Source organism: Nicotiana tomentosiformis, chromosome 9, assembly GCF_000390325.3.
Source record: "Nicotiana tomentosiformis chromosome 9, ASM39032v3, whole genome shotgun sequence".
In the NCBI taxonomy this organism is placed as follows: domain Eukaryota; kingdom Viridiplantae; phylum Streptophyta; class Magnoliopsida; order Solanales; family Solanaceae; genus Nicotiana; species Nicotiana tomentosiformis.
In genome coordinates, this window is record NC_090820.1 from 94,338,138 (window position 1) to 94,351,792 (window position 13,655).

Consider the following 13,655-nt stretch of genomic DNA (forward strand, 5'->3'; position numbering starts at 1 on the left):
AGCTCGTCACTGCTTTCAGCCCAAAGGTTAGACTTGTTACTTATTGAGTTGGTTGTACTCACGCTACACCCTACACTTTGTGTGCAGATCCAGGTGTTTCTGGGCACGGTAGTTGCTGATCTTAGAGTTTTTACTCGTTCGGAGATCATCGAGGTAGCTACTTTGGCGTCCGCAGATCTTGACTCTCCTCCTCTATCTCTTAGTTTTACTTATGCTTTTCTACCTTTCTAGACGGTGTTTCAGACTATGTTATTATATAAATACTCATGTACTCAGTGACACCCGAGTTTTGGGAAAATGTATTCGAGTCGCAGTTATTTATATCGGCTATTTATGAGAGTTATTACTATTAAACTTGCTTCATCTTATATTTAATACAAAATGCTTAGTTTTATTGTGAATGTCGTCTTGTCTAGTTCTGTGATAGGCGACATCATGACATGTTGAGTTTTGGGTCGTGACAAGTTGGTATCAGAGCCTAGGTTACATAGGTCTCACGAGTCATGAGCAGGTTTAGTAGAGTCTTGTGGATCGGTACGGAGATGTCTATACTTATCTTCGAGAGGCTGCCAAACCCTTAGGAAGAACTTCACTTTCTTATATTCTTGTTGTGCGAATTTGTTTATTCCGTGAACTAAACTTATGTTATTTTATTCTCTCACATATGGTGAGAACACGTGCTATCGGATCGGGCAGACGGCCACCAGTACCACTAACTAGGGTTGCGAGAGGACGAGGCCGCGGTAGAGGCCGAGGTGCAGCTAGTACAACAGCTAAAGCAGCACCTGTAGACCCACCTGTTGCTCCAACTCAAGAGAAGGCTCCAGATATGGTTAAGCCGGTGGGACCAGCTCAGGCACCAACTGCGCCCAATGTGATTCTAGGCCTTTAGGAGGCTCTGGCCCAGATATTGACTGTTTGCACTAGCTTTTCTCAGGCGGTTTCAATTCCGGCCGCAACAGCCACTTCTCAGGCCAGGAGAGGTTCTCAAACTCCTGCCGCCCATACTATAGAGCAGGTAGTGCATGGACTTCAGATATTGGGGGTATTGTCAGCCCAGTAGGTTGTAGTTTCTCAGGCCCAGGTGGGTCCCGTTATGAGTGATGAGGAGCAGAAGAGACTAGAGAGATTTGGGAGGCTCAAGCCTTCAACATTCAGTGGGGCTGAGTCTGAGGATTCTCAGGACTTCTTGCATAAGTGCCGGCAGATTTTTTGCACAGCGGGTATTCTGGAGACTAGTGGGGTCTCATTTACTACTTTTTAGCTGACAGAGGCAGCCTTTAGATGGTTGGTGGTCTATGAGCGGAGCAGGCCAGCCGATGCTGCACCACTTTCATGACATGAGTTCTCCGTTCTCTTCTTGGAAAAGTTTGTGCCACCAACCCGTAGGGAGGAGTTGCGTAGGCAGTTTGAGCAGCTATGCTAGGAGGGCATGTCTGTGACCTGGTATGAGATGAGATATTCAGAGTTAGCTCAACATGCGATCTGGTTAGTTCCACTGAGAGGGAGAGGATTAGGATGGTCATTGATGGCCTCAGCTATCAGTTGCATTTTGTTATGACTCGGGAGAATGCATCAGGTTCTAGGATCAATGAGGTGGTTGATATTGCTCGACGACTAGAGTTATATGGGCATTTTTGCGAGACTGCGCAGGCTGCTAGGTGACAAGTAGGTGTGTCACCTACTTGCTTAAATGAGAGTCCAAAAATGGGCCATTTCGGGTCGTCCGAAAGGCCTTTTAAAGGCCTATTTTATTATATATTAGTCTGAAAATAGGGCATAATAACCAGACACAAGCTCTGCAAAAATCCTCCCAAACATTTCCCACAAACCCTAATTGATTTTCTCTCCCTTTCAAGTTCTAATTGGAGGTAAAACCTAGAGTTTGAAAAACCAAGATAGGAACTGAGTTATCCAACAAATAAGGTGAGTTTACTGCTCTCTTTCATCAATTCTTTCTACTATAAATTCATAGTAAGTCGTTCTATGCTTGTAAGAACTCACAAGACGGTGATCTGAGGCCGTGAGTTCGAATTATTCACTTGTAGCAGACTGTTTTGTGGACTGTTTTGTGTTGCTGTTGGGCTGCATGTTTTATTAATGTTTTGTGGGGTTTTAAAGGGGGAAGGGGGTGGATAAACAACATATAAATGTAGTGTGGTGGGCTGGTCGTTCGTCGTAACATTTCCGGGTCATTTGACACTACTACGGTGGACGTTTTGTGTATGAAGAGATTGGGGTTTGTTGGGCTATTTTGTAGTATTTGATGGTGTATATAAGGCTGGAAAATAATTTATATATGTTGTTATTGTTGTGTTCTTGTGTTGTTGGTGTTATCTTGAATTTGGAGGAAGTAAGGATTATAGGGGAGATGCTGCCCGTTTTAATACAAAATACGCTTGTCATTCGTTTGTGTGATAGTTGCACCTTTCATAACTTAATAATAGTATTATTATCGTTGTTGTCGATTAAGGTGCGAAGAGGTGAGTTCAACTTGGTGATTGGAAAGATTGTAATTACATGTGTTTGATAACGGGGCATAAAGAGAAGTTCATACTCCCGAATTTATATACACTATCCTAGTCTCATAAGTTATAGTATTCTCCCTTATCGGGACTTCATATTCAGTTTAGTTTTGTTTTTATTCAGTCAAGAGAGCAGAGGGTCTATATATACAGAGTATTATAATATTTTCACCACCATCGAGCTATAATCAGTGGGCAGGCCCCTATTGGGAAACCTCTGATCAGATGGTAAGTTATATACCGAGCCTACTGTGGCCGAGCGCCTATGAGCAAGCCCAGAATGGCCGAGATACAGAGCCTAGTATGGCCGAGCGCCTATGAACGAGCCTACTACGGTGGAGCAGTTACACGTTCTGAGCCTTATAGGGCTGGACATTTATTTTACTTACTATATTGAGAGAGTTGAGTCAGTATCAGCAGATAAGTATATCTCCAGATCATCTTTGATTCCCAGTTACTTTCAGTTATCATATTATTAGTTCAGTTTCTGCTTTCAGTTATTTTATTGCCTTACATACTCGGTACATTATTTCGTACTGATGTCCCTTTACTGGGGGCGCTGCATTTAGTGCCTATGAGCGAGCCTACTACGGCGGAGTAGTTACACGTCCCGAGCCATATAGGGCCGGACATTTATTTTCCTTACTATATTGAGAGAGTTGAGTCAGTATCACGAGGTAAGTATATCTCCAGATCATCTTTGACTCCCAGTTACTTTTAGTTATCATATTACCAGTTCAGTTTTAGCTTTCAGTTATTTTATTGCCTTACATACTCGGTACATTATTTCGTACTGACGTCCCTTTTCTGGGGGTGCTGCATTTCATGCGTGTAGGTTCAGACAGACAGATGGGTAGACCTCCTCAGTAGGTGTTGCCTGAGTTCAACCTGATCGGTAAGCTCCACGTCCTTCAGAGTTGCCGGGTCTAGAGTTTGTGTACATCTTATGTATATCTGTATATATGTTACGGGTAGGTCGGGGCCCTGTTCCGATCATAGTACATCCATCAGTAGAGGCTTGTAGACATATCCTGTCAGTTAGTGCAGTATGTTGGGCTTGTAGGCCTTATATATATATTTTGTTGGTTTGTCAGCTGTAGTAGTTATGACGGCCTTGTCGGCCCAGCATTATATTGATGTTTAGTCAGCGTTAGTTTCTGTTCAGTTTTATATTTTACTTTGCAAATTTTCTTGCAATGTGGCCCCATGGCCAAAGTATGACATTATATGTTCAGAGTCCCTTAGTCGCAAGTTGGTACGCAAGGTTAGGTGAGGCACCAGGTGTCAGACTCGCCCCCCCGGGTTCGGGGCGTGACAAACTTGGTATCAGAGCAGTTCTGTCCTAGGGAGTCTACAAGTCATGTCTAGTAGGGTCTTGTCTATAGATGTGTTGTGCACCACATTATATAAGCAGGGAACTACAGGGCATTTAGGAGTTGGTTACCCTTCTTTCAAATCCAAATCGTGCTATAGAACTGAGTTATAGGAAATTTGAGTTAAACTTACGTGTTGGTGTTTGCATGTATAGATGACGATGACTAGGAAGACTACGGCTAGCCAAAGGAGAGATACAGCAGCAGGTCAGGGGACCAGCAGGGTACCCCCAGTAGATGGGGCCCAGTCTGAGGCCCAAGGCGAGACCCCTACTCAGCCATTACCGGCTCCTCCACCACCTGAGGAGATTCCTAGGGATACCGCACATCCAGTTCCCCCTCCACTTCCATCAGATCAGGACTTGAGGAGTGCGGTGCATTTGTTGACATAGTTGGTAGCTACCCAGCAACATGCTAGGGCATCAGCTAGTGCAGGATCTTCTGAGGGGTCTGGGAGTTCAAGGGTCCGAGAGTTTATTGCTTTGAGTCCCCCAGAGTTCACGGGGACAGATCAGAGGGAGGACCCGCAGGATTTCATAGATCAGCTTCACAGGATCTTTCGGGTTATGCATGCCACAGAGAAAGAGGCAGTTGAGCTAGCAGCTTTTTGACTCCGAGATATAGCCATCCTTTGGTACGAGGGATGGGAGAGGTCCAGGGGACGTGATGCACCTCCAGCTATTTGGGAGAATTTTTCAGATGCCTTCCTTCACCAGTACTTACCGCGGGAGATCCGACAGGCTCGAGTCGATCAGTTTCTAGCCCTCAAGCAGGTTAATATGAGTGTTCAAGAGTATAGTCTCTGTTTTGACTCATTGGCCACATATGCACCATCCATAGTTGCTACTATGCGGGACAAGATTCATAGGTTTATAGCAGGGTTGGCCCCAGAGTTAACCTAGGCATGTGCCACCGCTGCATTGAAGGATAGTATGGATATCTCCCAGATTCAAGCATTTGCCCAGAATATAGAAAGGGGTAGGCGTCGACAACAGGGTACAAAGAGGGCTGAGCAAGGGCAACGTAAGAGGATGAGATTTTCCAGGTCTCAAGAGCAATCTCAGGGTAGTTATAGGCCCCAGTACTTCGGACGGCAACCTAGGCCTCTGCCACCTGAGTTACAGGGTTACATGTAGGATCAATATACTCAGTCAGGACCAGGTGAGAGCTCACGGGCGTCGGGTATGCAGCGACAACAAGGTTCTGCACAGACATGGTCATTCTACCGCGGTGTGACATATGTGGTAGAGGACACTTGGGCTAATGTCGAGCAGGTTTTGATGCTTGTTATACATATGGGCGTCCGGGGCATATGATGCGAGATTGCCCAAATAGAGATTCTGGGGGAATGGCACAACCAGCAAGTTCAACAACAGGATCATCTATGTCCATGCATCCTTCACGGCGCGAATCTCAGTCTTCAGCTGGTAGAGGTCGAGGCAGAGGTAGAGGTTCCAGTTTAGGTGGTAATCAGAACCGTATCTATGCTTTAGAGGGTCGACAGGACCAGAAGTCTTCACCAGACGTTGTGACAGGTATATTGACCATTTGCTCTCATGATGCTTATGCCTTGATAGACCCAGGATCTACTGTATCGTATATTACCCCATTTGTCGCGGGGAAGTTTGGTATAGTGCCTGAAATACTAAGTGATCCTTTTGCGGTATCTACACCGGTCAGAGAATCGATTATTGCTAGACGGTTTACCGAGGTTGCATGGTGACAGTTTGTAGTCTTCAAACCTCAGCTGACCTAGTTGAGCTAGAGATGATGGATTTTGATGCTATCATGGGCATGGACTGGTTGGCAACTTGCTATGCCACAGTTGATTGCTGAGCAAAGGCAGCCATATTTTATTTTTCGGGTGAGCCAGTCCTTGAATCGGTAGGTAATATGGCGACACCCAGAGGTAGGTTTATTTCCTATCTGAAGGCAAGGAAAATGATCGCAAAAGGGTACATTTATCATATTGTGCGAGTTAGAGAAGCAGATGCTGAGATACCTATACTTCAGTCTATTCCAGTAGTCAAAGAGTATGCATATGTGTTTCCAGATGAGCTTCCAGGTATTCCTCTAGAGCGAGAGATTGATTTTAGCATCGATTTGCTTCTAGGAACTCAACCAATATCCGTCCCTCCGTATATAATGGCACTTGCCGAATTGAAGGAGTTGAAGGAACAGTTAAAAGATTTGCTGGAGAAAGGTTTCATCAGGCCCAGTACCTCACCTTGGGGTGCACCAGTATTGTTTGTGCGGAAGAAAGATGGCTCGCTGAGGATGTTTATCGATTATAGGCAGCTGGACAAGGTAACTATTAAGAATAAGTATCCACTTCCAAGGATCGATGACTTGTTTGATCAATTGTAGGGGGATAGATGCTTTTTAAAGATAGATTTGAGGTCGGGATACCACTAGGCCAGAGTTCGGGAAAAAGATATTCCGAAGACAGCCTTCAGGACCTGATATGGCCACTTCGAGTTCCTTGTCATGTCCTTCATTTATGGACTTTATGAATAGCCTATTCCGGCCATTTTTAGATCTGTTCGTGATAGTATTTATTGATGATATTCTGGTTTATTCCCATTCAGAGGATGAGCATGCGGACCACCTGGGAGCGGTACACCAAACCCTCCATGATTGTAAGTTGTATGCTAAGTTTTCTAAATGTGAGTTCTGGTTGAAGTCTATAGCATTCTTGGGGCATATTGTATCAGATGAAGGTATAAAGGTATACACTCACAAGATTGAAGCCGTGAAATCTTGGCCTAGACCTACCACTCCAACAGAGGTTCGTAGCTTTCTAGGCTTAGCAGGATACTAGCGGATGTTCGTAGAGGGTTTTTCTTCCCTTTCGGAACCATTGACGAAGTTGACGTAGAAAGAAACTAAGTTTCAATGGATAGAGGCTTGCGAGCGAAATTTCCAAGAGCTTAAGAACAGGTTGACCTCAGCGCCAGTTCTAACACTTCCAGAGGGTCCAGAGGGTTATGTCGTGTATTATGATGCCTTAGGTGTTGGGTTAGGATGCATCCTGATGCAACAAGGGAAGGTAATTGCGTATGCTTCAAGGCAGTTGAGGAAGCACGAGAGGAATTTTAAGGCCCACGAACTCGAGTTAGCTGCGGTTGTCCATGCACTTACGATATAGTGACATTATTTATATGGTGTTCATGTTGATGTATTTATAGATCATAAAAGCCTACAATATATCTTCAAGCAGAAAGAGTTGAATTTGCGATAGAGGCGATGGCTTGAGTTATTGAAAGATTACGATGTTAACATTCTCTACCATCCAGGGAAAGCTAATGTAGTAGCAGATGCCTTAAGTCGCCGATCTATGGGTAGCTTAGCACATGTAGAGGCCGAGAAAAGACAACTAACTAGAGAGATTCATAAATTGGCTTATTTGGGGGTTTGGTTAGTAGATTCTGACGATGGTGGAGTTGTACTCCAAAACACTGCAAAATCATCTCTCATAGCTGAAGTCAAGGAAAGGCAGTACGAGGACCCAGAGTTGGTCGAGTTGAGGGAGCGAGTTCTGCAACAGAAGAAGCCATTGTTAGAGCTCAAGGGAGATGGGGTTCTCAGATACATGGGTCGTCTGTGTGTTCCAGATGTAGCAGGGCTACGAGATAGGATTATGTCAGAGGCACATTATTCATGGTACTCCATCCATCCTGGGTCGACGAAGATGTATCATGACATTAAGGATGTGTACTGGTGGAACGATATGAAAAAGAACATTGCTGAGTTTGTCGCCCAATGTCCTAGTTGCCAGAAAGTGAAGGTAGAGCACCAGAAGCCTGGAGGGCTAATGCAGACTATAGAGATCCTGACATGGAAATGGGAGCTAATAAACATGGACTTTATCACAGGTTTACCTCGTTCTAATCGTAAGTTCGATTCCATATGGGTGATAGTCGATAAGCTCACGAAATTAGCTCATTTCCTACAGTTCAGATCTACATATACAACAGAAGATTATGCGAAGTTATATATTAAGGAGATAGTGCGGCTACATGGAGTACCAGTTTCTATTATATCTGACCGTGTGGCTCAGTTTACAGCACATTTTTGGAGGTCATTTCAGAAAGGTCTAGGGACTCAGGTGAATCTCAGCACAACTTTTCATCCACAGACTGATGGACAAGCCGAGCGCATAATTCAGAGAGGATATGTTACGAGCACGTGTGTTGATTTTTAAAAAAGTTGGGATGAACATCTACCTCTTATCGAGTTTGCATATAATAACTGTTACCACTCCAGTATCCAGATGGCTCTGTACGAGGCTTTGTATGGGCGTAAGTGCAAATCTCCTATAGGGTGGTTTGATGTTGGAGAATCTGGGTTACATGGGCCAGACCTGGTTCATCATGCCATAGAGAAAGTAAAGCTTATCCGAGAGCGACTGCTGACAGCTCAGAGTCGTCAGAAATCATATTCTAACGTACGGCGATGAGACTTAGAGTTAAGGGTTAATGACTGGGTATTCTTAAAGATATCACCTATGAATGGCATGATTAGGTTTGGCAAGAAAGGCAAGCTTAGCCCACGGTATATTGGGCCTTATAGGATCATTCAAAGAGTGGGCCAAGTAGCTTATGAGTTAGAGTTGCCCTCAGAATTGGAGTCTATCCATCCGGTTTTTCACGTATCTATGCTACGAAAGTGCATTGGCGATCCTACCCGAGTGGTACCCACGGATGATGTACAAATTACAGAGGACTTGTCATACGAGGAAATTCCAGTTGCCATCCTAGACTGACAAATCCGCAAGCTACAAAATAAGGAGGTAGCCTCCGTGAAGGTTTTATGGAGGAGCAAGAATGTAGAAGAGATGACGTGGGAATTAGAGGAAGAAATGAAGTCTAAATACCCCCACCTATTTCAAACTGAAGATATGGCTCGAGATGGGATGCTACAACACAACTCTATTCAGGCTAGCAAGTCATCAGGTAAGCTTTTATTTTTGACTTTCAGTATTTATGATTTACGGTCAGTGAGGCAAAGTGTTGCTATTTATAAACATTAGCCATGTGTGGCATGCATAGTATGTTTTTTGGCTGCGTGAAGGTTGGTTTTAGTCTAGTGTATGGAGGAAACTCTGGCAAAATATTCCAAAGTCTCTAAGAGTAAACATTCAAGGACGAATGTTCCCAAGGGGGGAATGATGTTACACCCAATATTTTCGTACGTAAAAGTGCATCGTAAGTAAACTAATGTAGGAACAAAAATGAGATAATATTTGAAAGTATATAAAGTAAGTTAATCATGTTACCTCGGAGGTTACAAATATTGAAGATCATGAACAACAGGTACAAAGAGGGTTGGAAGGTTCAGAAGCTAAAGGAATTGAAGAAAACAATGTTTCGTCGAAAGTCGACAAGTTGGGAATGTTATAACATGTACTTTTGGGGTGAGACTAAGGTTATTAACATGATAATAAGATTATGTTATGATTTATATTAGTCGTATGACATCCGTGTGTTATGTTTTGAAGTCAAGCGAGTTGTGGAACAAAAGTCGATGAAAGTCATCACAAGTTACGTTCATAAGTTTTACTGAAAATTGTGGTCAAATCTAACTACAATTTTCTCCCAATATACTTAGAGTTACGGGGTGTACTACCCATCAAATTGAAGATCTATGAGTCTACTTTCTAATTCATTAAACTGTTTATCAATATGATATCGGAGTAGAGAGATATGGGCATTGTTGCGAGACTGTGCAGGCTGCTAGGTGACAAATAGGTGTGTTACCTACTTGCTTAAATGAGAGCCCAAAAATGGGCCATTTTGGGTCTTCCAAAGAGGCCTTTTAAAGGACTATTTTCTTCACATATTATACTGAAAATAGGGTATAATAACCAGACATAAGCTCTGCAAAAATCCTCCCAAATATTTCCCACAAACCCTAATTGATTTTCTCTCCCTTTCAAGTTCTAATTGGAGGTAAAACCTAGAGTTTGAAGAACCAAGATAGGAGCTGAGTTATCCAACAAATAAGGTGAGTTTACTGCTCTCTTTCATACATTTTTTCTGCTGTAAATTCATGGTAAGTCGTTCTATACTTGTAAGAACTCACGGGACGGTGATCAGAAGCCGTGAGTTCGAGTTATTCACTTATAGCGGACTGTTTTGTGGACTGTTTTATGTTGTTCTTGGGCTACATGTTTTACTACTGTTTTGTGGGGTTTTGGAGGAGGAAGGGGGTGGATAAACACCATATAAATGTAGAGTGGTGGGCTGGTCGTTCGTCGTAATATTTCCGGGTCGTTTGACACTACTACAGTGGTCGTTTTGTGTATGAAGAGATTGGGGTGTGTTGGGTTGTTTTGTAGTATTTGATGGTGTATATAAGGCTATCAAATAATGTATATATGTTGTTATTGTTGTGTTATTGTGTTGCTGGTGTTATCTTGAATTTGGAGGAAGTAAGGATTATAGGGGAGATGCTGCCCGTTTTAATACAAAATAAGCTTGTCGTTCGTTGTGAGATAGTTGTACCTTTCGTAACCTAATGATAGTAATATTATCATTGTTGTAGATTAAGGTGCGAAGAGGTGAGTTCAACTTGGTGATTGGAAAAATTGTGATAAGGTATGTTAAGGCTAAGCCCTTCCTTCATTTTGGCATGATCTCGTAATTACATGTGTTTGATAACGAGGTATAAAGAGAAGTTCATACTCCTGAATTTATATACACTATCCTAGTCTCATAAGTTATAGTATTCTCCCTTATCAGGACTTCATATTCAGTTTAGTTTTGTCTTTATTCAGTCAAGAGAGCAGAGGGTATATATATACAGTATTACAGTACTTTCACCACCATCGAGCTATAATCGATGGGCAGGCCTCTATTGGGCAACCTCTGATAAGATGGTAAATTATATACCGAGCCTACTGTGGCCGAGCGCCTATGAGCGAGCCTAGAATGGCCGAGATACAGAGCCTAGTATGGTCGAGCGCCTATGAGCGAGCCTACTACAGCGTAGCAATTACATGTTCCGAGCCTTATAGGGCCAGACATTTATTTTACTTACTATATTGAGAGAGTTTAGTTAGCATCAGCAGGTAAGTATATCTCTAGATCATCTTGACTCCCAGTTACTTTCAGTTATCATATTATCAGTTCAATTTTGGCTTTCAGTTATTTTATTACCTTACATACTCGGTACATTATTTTGTACTGACGTCCCTTTTCTGGGGGCGCTGCATTTAGCGCCTATGAGCGAGCCTACTACGGCGAAGCAGTTACACGTCCCGAGCCTTATAGGGCCGGACATTTATTTTACTTACTATATTGAGAGTGTTGAGTCAGTATCAGGAGGTAAGTATATCTCCAGATCCTCTTTGACTCCCAGTTACTTTCAGTTATCATATTATCAGTTCAGTTTCAGCTTTCAGTTATTTTATTGCCTTACATACTCGGTACATTATTTCGTACTGATGTCCCTTTTCTGGGGGCGCTGCATTTCATGCTTGCAGGTTCAGACAGATAGACGGTTAGACCTCCTCAGTAGGTGTTGCCCGTGTTCAGCCTGATCGGTAAGCTCAACGTCCTTCGAAGTTGTCGGGTCTAGAGTTTTGTGCACATCTTATGTATATCTGTATATATGTTATGTGTAGGTCAGGTCCCTGTTCCGATCATAGTACATCCATCAGTAGAGGCTTGTAGATATATCTTGTCAGTTAGTGCAGTATCTTGGGCTTGTAGGCCTTGTATGTATATTTTGTTAGTTTGTCAGCTGTAGTAGTTATGACGGCCTTGTCGGCCCAGCGTTATATTGATGTTTGGTCAGCGTTAGTTTCCGTTCAGTTTTATATTTTGCTTTGAAAATTGTCTTGCAATGTGGCCCCATGGCCAAAGTATGACATTATATATTCAGAGTCCCTTAGTTGCAAGTTGGTACGCAAGGTTAGGTGAGGCACCGGGTGCCGGTCTCGCCCCCCAGGTTGGGGGCGTAACAATATTGGAGTCCCATGGGGTAGATTTTACTACTTTCCAGCTGGAGGGAAGGGCCCGTAGGTGGTGGCAATCATATCTTCTCGGCAGACCAGCAGATTCTCCTCCCATGACTTGGGACCGGTTCACCCGTATTTTCCTGCATAGGTATATTCCGCCCTCTCATAGGGAAGAGTTGCGGTTTCAGTTCGAGCAGCTCTAGAAGGGTTAGATGTCTGTGACCGACTATGAGGCGAGATTCTCTTAGTTGTCTTTCCATGCACTTATGATACTTCCTACCGATGTAGAGAGAGTGCAAAGGTTTATTATAGGTTTGCACTCTGGTATTCAGGCCACTATGGCTCGAGAGGATGAGATGCGAACTTTATTAGAGCTAGTTGTAGAGATAGCTCGAAGGATCAAGGGTGTACGTCAGCGTAGCCGGGAGCAGGCTACGAGGGATAAGCGGTTTTGGTATTCTGGAGAGTTCAGAGGTGCCCTGGCTGGGGGAAAAGGTAAGTTTGTAAGGGGTCAGTCTAGCAGGCCCACACATCCAGCACCGGCGCCTCCTCGGGGTGCTCTGGTGCGACCTTATTTCAGTGCCATGCTAGATAGTTCCTACCGCCCACCAGCTATTCGGGTTCCTCCAGTGGGTATTCAAGCCTTCAGGGTCAGACTTCAGGCCAGCAGTCTACCGTACTGAGAGGTTGTTTCGCATTCGGGGATCTCAGTCATGTGCGGAGGCTCTGCCCCAGACTTCGGGGCAAGGCAGTGCAGTAGGGTCAGTAACATATGATTTCCATCAACTAGTTATCCCACCAGCCGTCTGACCGCCCAGAGGCGGAGGGCAGGTGGGTAGGGTCCGTCATAAAGGTGGAGGCCAGTCAGGTTGCGCTCCAGATGCAGTGGCCTCAGATGCTGTGATCACATGTATTATTTCTGTCTGCTATAGGGATGCTTCAATACTATTTGACCCATGGTCTACATATTCATATGTTTCATCTTTGTTTGCTCATTTCCCGGGAGTTCCTCGTGAGTCCTTTGGTACTCTTGTTTATGTGTCCACACCAGTGGGCGATTCTGTTGTCGTGGATCGGATCTATCGGTCCTGCATTGTTACTTTCTGTGATTATGAGACCCCAGCGGATCTTTCTGTTGCTCAATATGATCAACTTTGAGGTCATCCTGGGCATGGATTGGTTGTCTCCATATCACGCCATCCTTGTTTTCCATGCCAAGACTGTTACCTTGGCGATACCAGAGTTGCCTAGATTAGAGTGGAAGGGTTGATCTGTCAGTACATCTAGTAGGGTTATCTCTTTTCTGAAGGCTCGACACATGGTTGAGAAGGGTTGTTTGGCTTATCTAGCTTATGTTTGGGATACTACTATAGAGACTCCGACGATTGATTTAGTGCCCGTAGACTTGGAGTTCTCCGATATGTTCCCTTCTAATCTCCCATTCATGCCACTAGATCATGATATTAATTTCTGTATTGATTTAGCTCCAGGTACCCAGCCTATCTCTCTCCTACCATACCGCATGGCTCCGAAAGAGTTGAAAGAGTTGAAGTAACATCTTGGGGAGTTGCTAGCAAAGAGGTTCGTTAGACCGAGTGTATCACCTTGGGGTGCACCGATGTTATTTGTGAAGAAGAAGGATGGGACTATGCAGAGGTGCATTGATTACCGCCAGTTGAATAAAGTCACCATCAAGAACAAGTACCTGTTGCTGCGTATTGATGATTTGTTCGACCTATTGTAGGGTGCCAGGGTGTTATCTAAGATCGACTTGAGATCGGGGTACCATCAGTT